The following is a 10,741-nucleotide window of genomic DNA, read 5'->3' on the forward strand; positions in this document are numbered from 1 at the left end:
CATAGGCCCATGCTTTTGCTAATTGAGGAAGAAAAAGTCCTTTTTTTTCAGAAATGGCTGATGATGATTCCTTCTTGACTGCAAGCAGACCGCATGGATATTTCTGCTTCTGGACTTTGAGCTGTAGTGGAGTTGAGTGGATCAGGAGTGAGAGAGTTTTGATTTCTTCTTTTTTTAGTTGGGTTTTTTTTTTTTTCCATTTAATAGAAATAATGAAATATTAATTAGAACAAGAATAGAACACCAGCTCTCCCTTCTCCTAGGAAACTGCCATAGTCATTAGAGCATGAAGTCATGGAAAGCATTACCATTTCACATGAATATTCAACTACTCCACACAAAGTGAAAAAGCACTGGGGAGGACAGAATGGACTTCAATTCCAGCACTTGTAACATGTGTTTTTTCTTCCAGGAGGTAGAACATGTGTGTTTAGATCCATCCTGGAAGACAGGAAACAAAATCTCTACCTCTTGCTTCTGAATGTTGGTCCAATCTTTGAGACAAGTGAAAAGGACAACCAAGCGGTTTTTTTAGCTGCTTTTTACTTGGAACCTAGTCTGACAGACACACATTATTGAACCCTGGGAAAACACTAACAGTCTCAAGAATCATAGTTAGGACTAATCGAAGGGAAAGTTTGCAGGCAATGAATGGAAAATGAAGAATATTCAGGTATGTTCTGAATAAAACTTTAGGGTGCTTAATGTTCAGACAAGACATTGGCTCAGAGGCGTAGTGTTTTCTGACTGAGCTGCTTCTTGAGTTGTGTTGTGCAGAAATTGCAAGGACAGTGGTTTCTGTGGCCTCTAAACAGACAACCTAAATAATAGGAAATAAATTGAATAGTTCCTGCCATTCCTTGGATTTATTTCTTTAGTGTCCTTGCAAACTGCAAGATGATACTTACACGAATGATAGATGTCTAGTATCAGGACTAAGAGAATCAGGATAAAAACGTTTTTATAGATTAAATTTTTCTGAGTCAATACAGACCTTGTTGAAATCACTGCAGTAGATTCCTACTATCAGTTCCACTCTGTTTGAGAATAACAAGTACCTTGCCAGTATATCCATCTACACTGTGTTTTTTCTGAAACAAGATTTATATAAGTTACTTCCAGTTGTCTTTTTTACCATGCTCTTTTTATGGTTGTATTTGTGTGAGATTGAGAAATACTTAATGCTTAAGGCCAAGGGTTCCTAATTTCTGATCTCTCAAGATTTTTCTTCATGTTTGTATTATGGTGTTTACTCATTTGTGTAGGTTTGAGAAATCTGAGGCTAATAGAATGCAAATACTGGCTTTGGGCTGAGGTATTGTATGTGTGTTTATTTCTTTTTTGTGTTTGCTTTCATGGTTGTTTTTTGGTTTTGTTTCTTATGAACTCAAGAAGCACTTGAATGTAAGAATGTAATTCCATATAGAAGTATTCAGTAGTCTCAAAACATAGAATCCCAAAACAATACTGAAGCCTATCTGTAGGAAACCCTAGTTTCTTAAGTTACTTACTTAAGTTACTAAGCAAGTGCAGATCCCTCAAGAGAAATCCAGAATGCACAGCAGAACATAACCAGTTCTGAGGCTTTTTTCTCTCTCCTTGTACTCATGTAGGAACAACTGGCAGTGTAACAGTGACCCATACATGTTTCAAAGCTGTAAAGAGCAAGGCTAAAGTTTATCTCAGTTAATCATAATTTTATCATTGACTTACAAGGTTTATGGATTTCATCCCAAGAAAGGTTAACAGTTAAATCCATATATGTGTTTTAACAAGAATTAGAAAACAATTCAGACTATTAAGAAAAACAATCAGAGCTTCTAGTATCTGCTGTGATAGGGAATATTAAAACAAATTGTGATATTCCCATTGCTGAGAGTGAAACGATCAGTAAACGTTCTTTGCAGGCAAGGAAAGAAACAAAAAATATTATTTATGAGAAATATTGTTATGGAGCTAATTCTGCCTCCCTTCAATTTATTATTGTAGTGTCCTTGCAATGCTGGAGTGCAGCATTTCGCTACAGTTATATAAGAAATAACAAGTCTTTCAATCTACAAGGTAACTGTTGCAGATTTTTCAGTGGTAAACTACAGACACACTCTCCTTTTATTTTATCAGAAAATACAAGGATTAACAAGCAGATATGGAAGAGGAGATGCAATTAAATAGTGCTTGATGATACAAATTATCAAGGTTATATTTTTGGACCAAAACCGTAAGTCCTGTTTTTCTTAGATGGAAAGAAACTTTCACAAGAAATACTGTTTAGTGCATATTAAAAGCAAGTTGACTAAAACATCAAAGGTACTCCACATCAGGATGTCTCAGGTTATGTGTGAATGAGATAAGAATTTTCCTGTCCAAGCTCTGGAGCAATTGCAGATCTGTTTAAAGGCTGACAGTCTGCAATACCTTACTTAGGTGGGAGAATGTTAAAATCCTTCTGTAGCTCTATTACTCTATGTTAATATGCATATTTCAATTCTATTAGAACTTACTTGCATATCAAGTGAAACCCCTAGTCCCAGTGGGTCTTAATATCTTAATAAATATTTTAAACCCAAGATTGTTTGAAAAATGTAGTGCTTATGTCTGGGGAAGAAGAAAAGCAATACATACAATGCATTAGAAGACATTTTTAGGAATGAATAATCAAAGTCAGGGAAGCAATAATAGAACAGGACAAAAAGCAAATGGAGTGTATCAGTCTAGATTGTCTCAATACCTTTCTTCTGTAATTTTCTAGGTAAAACAAGCACAATAAACTTCAGAAGTCTCTTACTTCCCCACTGTGCAGCTGGCAATCACAGTACAAGCAATTCCTTGCCAGAAGGCACACATGGACCCAGTGATGATGTTGCAAACCAGAAGATGCATGTATTCTCAGTAGCAAGATATACAGCTGAGGGGAACACAGGGCATATTTCAGGCTATGACAAAGCTTAAAAAGTTTGTGCTGCCTTTCAGCACTCGGACAAAGAAATGGGAGATGGGAACCATGGTGGTATGCAGAAATCTTTGCAATAGGAAGCAGACGAAGGAAGGGAAACAAGAATTCAAGAAAGAGGAGATAAGGATCATCAAATTGAAAATAGAGTGATATAATATCTTATTGTCTAAAAAGTGAATGATAGCATGGTATGTGATCTGATAATCTGGTATTTGGCTGTTACAATAACCCACTCTTTTATTTCATTCACATATTCTGGGTTTATTGCTTTATGGTTGCGAACACAGTGAGTTAGCTGCTCCTACAGTCAAACTTATAGAGAATTTTCCAGAAGTCGTGGTGAAGGAGTTAAATTCCTTCAGTTTTATTGTCTTCTCTACTGGGGGTTTCCCTAGTATTCAGAAGATATCCTGGAACTCTTCTCTTTGGTATTCATGAGGCTGAAGAAGTGTAGATTTTCAGCCTTTATTGTTCTTTTTCTCGTCTTTGTTGTTTAGCTGTACTTTTAAGGAAGGTTCGGCTTGTCACTGTAAAGTGAGTTTTCCTTTTTTCTGTTACAGCTTCCACAACCTTTCTTCAGGCATGTTTATAGAAAGACTCCTTCTTTTATTATTCTACTGGTAGTTTTTATCCTGATCATCCACTTTCCTTTCACAGGAAAAAGGAAAAAGGTGGAACATTCTGACCACTTTCCTGAAATGTGAGATAGTCCTCTGAACTTCTTGCATGTTTCTTCAGACGCCAACCATCCTGTATTTTTTCCTTATTTTTGGCCAACAAACATGTAGTTCCATGTACTGCACTAATTTCTTTTGATCTTTACTTCTGTACATGTTTCTGTGGTTTTTCTGTTCTGCAAATTACTTATTTTTTTTCCAATTGAGTGATGTGACCCTTCATATATTTTAGTAATTACTGTATGACATAGGTCAGCTCCTCACCCATCCCCAGGCAGAGATCCAATGCCCTCCTGCTGGTCACTGACATGGAGGGTGACACGTCCTCCTTGTCTTCCCTGTCCTTCCTAAAGAGTCTGTATCCATCCATTCCAACACTCCAGTCATAGGAGATATTCCACCACATCTCCATGAAGCTGATAAGTTCATAGCCCTGTAGACGTGAGCTGTCTCTCACTTTTGTTTATTCCCCATGCTGAGTGCATTCCCATAGAAGCTGGCCTCGATGAAGCCAGCTTACTGTATGGAGTGGCTGGAATTCCTTTGTGCTGCTCTCCTGCTGACCTGTGATCCTTCTCCAGGCTCTGGGCTTCTCCTGTTGATCCAGGTATCAGAATGGAAATTCGTAGGAGTGGAATGGACTGAGGCTCCCCTCCCCTGGCAACTATAGTTTAAAGCCTTCTTCATCAGTTTACCAAGCCCATGACTGAAGATGCTTTTCCACATCTCAGATAGATGGACCTGCACCAGCCCTGGAACGGAAATGATGGGCAAGCTACTTAAATGTTATACATGCAAACGTGGTTTAGATTATTAGTCCTTTTGTAAAATCTTTATGACTCTAGCACCGCTTGTCTTAGCATTTGTCCATTTTGACTCTCTGAGGTTTAACCCCTACAGGAAGAACTCCCCTCTCCACTTGCATATTTTTGTAATGCTGGCTGTGCTGAGATCCCAGTTTCAGGTACAGGTGTTCCGGGCTCTGTTTTTATATTAAAAAAATAATCAAACAGCTATGCTATGTTTGTATAAATGAAGATAAGCACACAGCACAAGCTGTGTGTACTTGCTATCCATCAACTATTGAATGAGTGGCTCTTTAAGAAGAAAATTATCAATATGCTATACAAAAGAACAGGGGTTTTAAATACATATTGAAAAACATCCATTCATTTTCAGCTTTCAACTGGTCAATTGCATAGATCCAAACAAGCGAAGGTGAAGTACCCTGTAAACATTAGCTATGAGTTTGAATGTTTTTTATTTTATTACCTGCAGGTCAAAATGGATTGTCACATTAACATGGAAAATAGAGAAACCCTAAGACCAAGCTTCCTGCAATTTGGCATATATTGGGTGAAAATCAAAGAGAACATTTGTTTTATTGTTGAGATGACTGTGTAGGAGATGCAGATGCAGACCATCAATAATGTTGGTATTATACCTTTTAACTGAAATACTGTAGGACTGTTACAGACATATAGTAAAAAGATAAGGACTTCAGCCTGTAACTAAAATACAAAAGGCACTGAATAGAGGCTGGTAGCTTTCCTTCCATTTATGGTATAATTGCAGCTGTTTTCAAGCAAGCTATAACATGAAAAGGAGTAAAAATTCAATGTCAGTAATATAATTTGGTGTCATGTATCACTGTTTCTTAGCAACAACCCAGTAATGTTCAGTGGAGGCCATGCTTAAATGAAGTAATATTGCATCAGTGGAGAATATTTTCAATGAATGTTTGTGCTTCAGGTTTTTCTCTGAAAAAATGTAGATGTTACAAGAACCTTGCTGCTCTAGGTTGAGAACATGAATCACTGGGTCATTTTGTTTTGTTTTAAAATATACTGCATATAGCTCAGCTGTGAGAGTGCTCATTAAAACAAAACCAAAACCCACTGCAAAATACTTCTCTTTGTTGTAAAGGAAGATTATCTGTCCTATAAGGAAGGCTGTCTTACAGCTCCTGAGATCTCTCTCAAGTAACAGTGTTGGGATGGACCCACAGTGTTGAATGTGTGTATGTGTAAAGCAACACCTGAAGGAAGAAAAAAGTGGAAGGTTTTTTCCCCATGTTCAAAATATATCATCTAGGATATGTCCAAACCCCTTCTCTCTTAAAGCTCAAGCCATTTTGGAAGCCAGGTAAATTTTTAAAATTTCACCAACTAGAGGGGAAAAACTTTAATCAAATAATAAAACCAGAAAAAGACAAGGAGGAGGGAATATTAGAGATTACTACTAATACTTTGATATCCTGTTTTAATAGTTTTATAGTCTTATGATTCTGTATTCATTACCCAAAAGACGAAATACTGGGTGTGAATTAACACTGTTCTGACAACAACTTGGATCAGGATCAAATTCTCCTCTGCCACTCACAGATGTGGTTTCATGGAGGTTTGAGTTACCTGAACCTGCATGGTCAGAACTCGAGAAAACACTTTCAGGAAATTTTCATGCCCAATATACACTGCATCTGCATAACATCAATTCAGGTTTTCTTTTTCCTTTCTGGTCCAAGCATTAGGGAGGTACACAATATTAGTGCTTTCAAAATATCAATTTTTTGTGATAGAGGAGCACAGGTACAAAATGATTGGACTTCGATCAAAGAATGAGCCTTCCCTTGTCAGAACAAGTGCTTCATATAAATGTGTACCATTTACTTCAAAATTACTTTTCCAATCAGTTAACCAGCATTTGGGTCCATCAGAAGAGTTTAGGTCCCAAAAAAGACATATTTAGTTTCAAAGCAACAAAACAGATGAAAGGGATAAAGATAGCGTATATATGAAAATAGCATCATGAACAACTGATGTACATTAACCATGAAGCTACTAGGTATCCCTGGAATGGAAGATCTGATCCATGTGAGTTCAAAGAAGCAATTTACTTCCTTACCCAACTGTTAGCATAGATTTTTCAGGGGTGTTAAACTTGGCAAGGTGACATTTCTATTTCAACGGGCCACTAAAGTCTTTGTCTGGACTGCAAAACTAACAAAACTAAGTTTCTCCCTACTGAGATCCCTTCCCAAATAATGCTTTTTGTAATGGGCCTCTGGGCCAGCCTCTTTGCATAGACTCTCTGCTTACAAGAGATAAAACCCTGATGTCATTCAGAGAGTATTCAAGCACAGACTGCAAAGATGATGAAATTCATAAATCCTGGGAGAGAAATAACTTATTTTTCTAAGTCTTCATAACAAAATAGAAGCAAGCAAAGAAAGGGCCTTAGATGCAATAATTGCTTTGTGTCACACTGTGTGAGCAATCCATGCTCCAAGGCCATGCAGGGGACATGTTGACATAGGTGGATGCAGATATGGCATATCTCTCTCACCCCTGCTCTGGCTGGGCAGGTGCAGACCAGCTTTGGTCAGGAACCCTTGAACTCATGTAAACACACCACAAGCCCATACTTTACCCTTTGAAGACTTTTATTTTAGGTCCAGCAGCACTCCAGCACTGCTGTGCAGGCTCTGAACGGAGCCGGCTCCCAGCCACCAGGCCAGCGGGGGAGCAGGACAGACACGCAGGAGACACGCTGTTGGCCTGGCACGGTGCTGCTCAGTCCAGGTAGGAGCACGGGGGTTTCTATAGGGCCTCAGGTGACCAAAACACCACCTAATCCAGATGGTCATCATTAGAGGCTGCAGGAGAAAGCATGGGAAATCTGAACCCGGCATTTCTAAAGCAAAGGACCTGTCAGAAACCTTTCCGCCTCGTCTCAAGGGCTTGTACAGTGAGACAGGAGGGGCTCTGTTCCTGCAGTTTATCCAGCTAAACCACCGTGTCCAGTCTGAACTGCTGATTGGGCTGAGGCTGGCACTCCGGTAGTGACCGCCTGTATCTGTCTGTCTCTTCTCACATGCTCTTTTTCCTTCTCATCTGCACTGAGGATGGAGAGAAGAGAAAATGTGCTTTGGGGAGGAAGTTTTAACAAATCTACGAAACACACAGGATTTCTACAGATTAAAATATACTTCCTGTTTTCAGAACAAAACAAGAAGCTGAAAAAACAGGCCTTTAAATTCCATTTTTTTCATGACAATTTTGTGATATGCCTAGAAATTTGACATTTAATTTTTACAATTTCTTTTTCCTCTTTTTTCACTGAAAGTTTTCTTCTGGGAAAATAATTTCAGTTTTATGTTTGTGCATAACAGTTTATTGTAGAATCATCAACAAAAAATGAAAATATAAATGTGATGTGTGGCATAACTTTGAGAAGAAAACTAAATGAGATGTATACCATTTGAAATAACATTTTTCTGCTGGGTAAACAGCCCAAGCAATCTCTTAGTTATGTCATAATTGCATTCCACTTTACACAGAGGCAACAGTGGTTAAATAGATGGTGTGATGATTTGAGGAAATAAATGTAACAATTTACCTGCTAATCACATAATCTTAAAATTGTTTTCTCTAAATCAGTTTCTGGAGATCCTGTCAATGTTAGTTCCAAGATTAACTAATCTTGAGCTAATACAGAACCCACTTGGGATCTCACGGCCTATGCTAAAGCCCTCAGTGGGGCTTCACAGATGTGGCACACTAGCCATAAGGTAAATCCAATTCTTCCAGGAATGCTCGGAGTTGAAACATTAGGTATGTTTGGGAATACTACAATTTCCTTGGCTCAGACCTACTGCCCTTTGTAAAACCCTGATTCCTCTGCTGCATATCCAGACATTTTTAAACATTGATAGAGTATTTACAGTTCATATGAAGTATACAGAAGATATAGTTTCCCTGTACACTGAAAGCAGAGTACCTGGGCTTCATGAAGGTCTTGTGGTGTGTCTGTTCAATCTAATATTTCAAGTGTGTCTTTTCAGTCTTTTCAGACCTAAAGTTTCCCATCTTGACAATGGATTACTTTGACTCTTAGATTTTGACTTATGTAATCTATTGGGGTTTGTTTCCGTGTTGTAAGAGAGAAATTTTTGAGATGTAGAATGGGAGAAGGGAGATTTTACTCAGGTAGGATTATAAAAGATTTTCTGATTCCTTACAAAATAACACACAAGTATTTAATTTTGGATCAACACCAAATGTTTCAAAATCTGCATCCACAAACTCAATAATTTTGTTTTACCTCCTGTGTACTTAGCCCTTTTTATAAAACATTCTGTGGGGTTTTTCTTATTTTTAAAAATTGTGTATCAGCTTGTGAACATATGTCATTTCAAATTTTTTAAAGAAAATCTTGGTTTAGTCATGTTGAAATTATATATTTCATTTGCAGCAATTTCAAAATTTCTTCCATGTGTCTTTTCCTAATCAAAACTGTGTATTGAAATAATCTCTTTTTTGTTACTATTTCAAATCTATATTTGATTAATTTTCTGTTAAAACATCATAATTATTTATCTATATTTATAATCAACTGACGCTCTATGCAGAAATTGGAACTGGTTTTGGTGGCATGTAGTTTAAATTACTTTACCACAATATTGTTAATTTTTAGAATAGTCAAAAAGTCTGAAATATTTGACATTCCTCATTCCTGAAGAGCTACATTCTATCAGAGTACTAATTTTAGCTCTTTTTATGATTTCTCTCATTATACTATCAAATATTTTTGTTTTGTATTTGCTATAAAAATAGAAGTGAACTCTTTGGGAGATTTTACACATTACACAAGTATACTAAAAATTATGCAGAATCACTGTAATGGTTTTGTAATCACAAAATCCTTTGAAAACTCCATAAACTCTACTCCAGTTATTTCTGACTTCAGTGGTGTATGTTGACCTTATTTATACTCTTGTCTGCAGTGAGGCTAGACTGGTGAAAACAAATCTGTGCAACTTCTGTAGACCCAGCACTGCATCCATACATCTCCTAAAGGAATTCCTGAAAACCCTTAGTCTGCATTTCCCCAGGCTCTAGGCACATGGCCTGAAAATCTTGTCACAAATCTTAGCAAATGGAATCTGAGAGACTCAGCTATGAATCCCTACATTACCACATAATTTTCTTTAGCTGAGGTTTGGAACTGATACTGAGAATTTGCCCAGAGCTGACTAACTACTTGAACAACAAGGTAGTTGTATCAGATTATGATATTCAGGTTACTTTGTGAAGCAATAATCAGGTATTTAGTGGCTAGAATGAGAGCTTAAACACCTATGTTTGATTTGGTTATTGCTTCATAACAGAAATAATAAGTTAATTTTTCCAGAGCAAAGTAATTCTTATTAAATTGTAAATCTCAATTTATCTTAACTACAAGCCTACATAATGCAAGACTATTAGAAGTACACATGTAATGTTCAGCAAGATTATATGGCATTTGTCACTAAGTGGTGACATTATTTTATCTCTCACTAAAATAGCTAATGCATTGGATGTCCTTGTCTGTGCTTCTTCAATTATCTTAGCAAGTTAGAAAAGGCGGTATCCAGTAAATCATTGATTCTGACTGCTCTGTGGTACTTGGTCTCAGAAAACTCATACACCCCAAACTGTAAGGTCCATCCTTAGTGACCACCTGCATCCAATGCGGCAGAGAAGCATTGCAGCTATAAAACCATGGAGCAGAAAGCAGTCCCTGCCCTACAGAGCCTGTGTTACAAGCAAAGGAAGGGGTGCACAGTGAGTCAGTGATTGATCCAAAGTCACATAAGCAACTAGTGGAAAAATCAGGAGTTTCCTATTTGCCATATTAACTAATTTTTTACTCAATATCCTCTGTTATTTTTGCTATTCAAAGTCACTACTTCTGAAAAAGGAGTACCAGTCAAATGGAAAGGCCACAGTGCTTAGCCTTCTTTTAAGTGCTTGTTAAGCTCTTTAATCCTATTTTACTTGCTAAATTTTAAAATGGAGATATAATTTAAAAATGAATGTATGCAATGAAATGCAACGAGACAGACGGGTCGCAACAAATTTAGCAAAGAACGGACTCTTGATTCTAAACTAAAATTGAACATTTGCTTCCATTTTGGAATAGGAAGGTAGTAGAGAAACACTGTATTTCAGCTTTCATTGTGGAAGAAATAGTCACTGATTACTAAGCCATTTTTCTGCCTAAATCTCATCTGTGGTATTTCAGTATCTTATGTCATTTTCTTCTTTCTCTCCCTCCACATGCAGTGCCA

The 10,741-nt window shown here is 37.2% G+C and overlaps 1 protein-coding gene across 3 annotated transcripts in view; it reads left to right on the top strand.

The window, feature by feature from the left end:
- Window positions 1-7,060: 7,060 nt before the first annotated feature.
- The window catches only part of GHR (growth hormone receptor), a 161,911-nt gene continuing 158,230 nt past the window's right edge, over window positions 7,061-10,741 (top strand). For 2 of the 3 annotated variants that reach the window (XM_017730257.1, XM_008630620.2), the window contains exon 1: window positions 7,062-7,211. The gene's annotated coding sequence lies outside the window, so the exon portion shown is untranslated. Of the gene's footprint in view, window positions 7,212-10,741 lie in introns of all 3 variants that reach the window. The other variant, XM_017730259.1, reaches the window with a different exon arrangement.

The sequence above is a fragment of the Corvus brachyrhynchos genome, unplaced genomic scaffold (assembly GCF_000691975.1).
Source record: "Corvus brachyrhynchos isolate BGI_N302 unplaced genomic scaffold, ASM69197v1 scaffold42, whole genome shotgun sequence".
Classification (NCBI taxonomy): Eukaryota; Metazoa; Chordata; class Aves; order Passeriformes; family Corvidae; genus Corvus; species Corvus brachyrhynchos.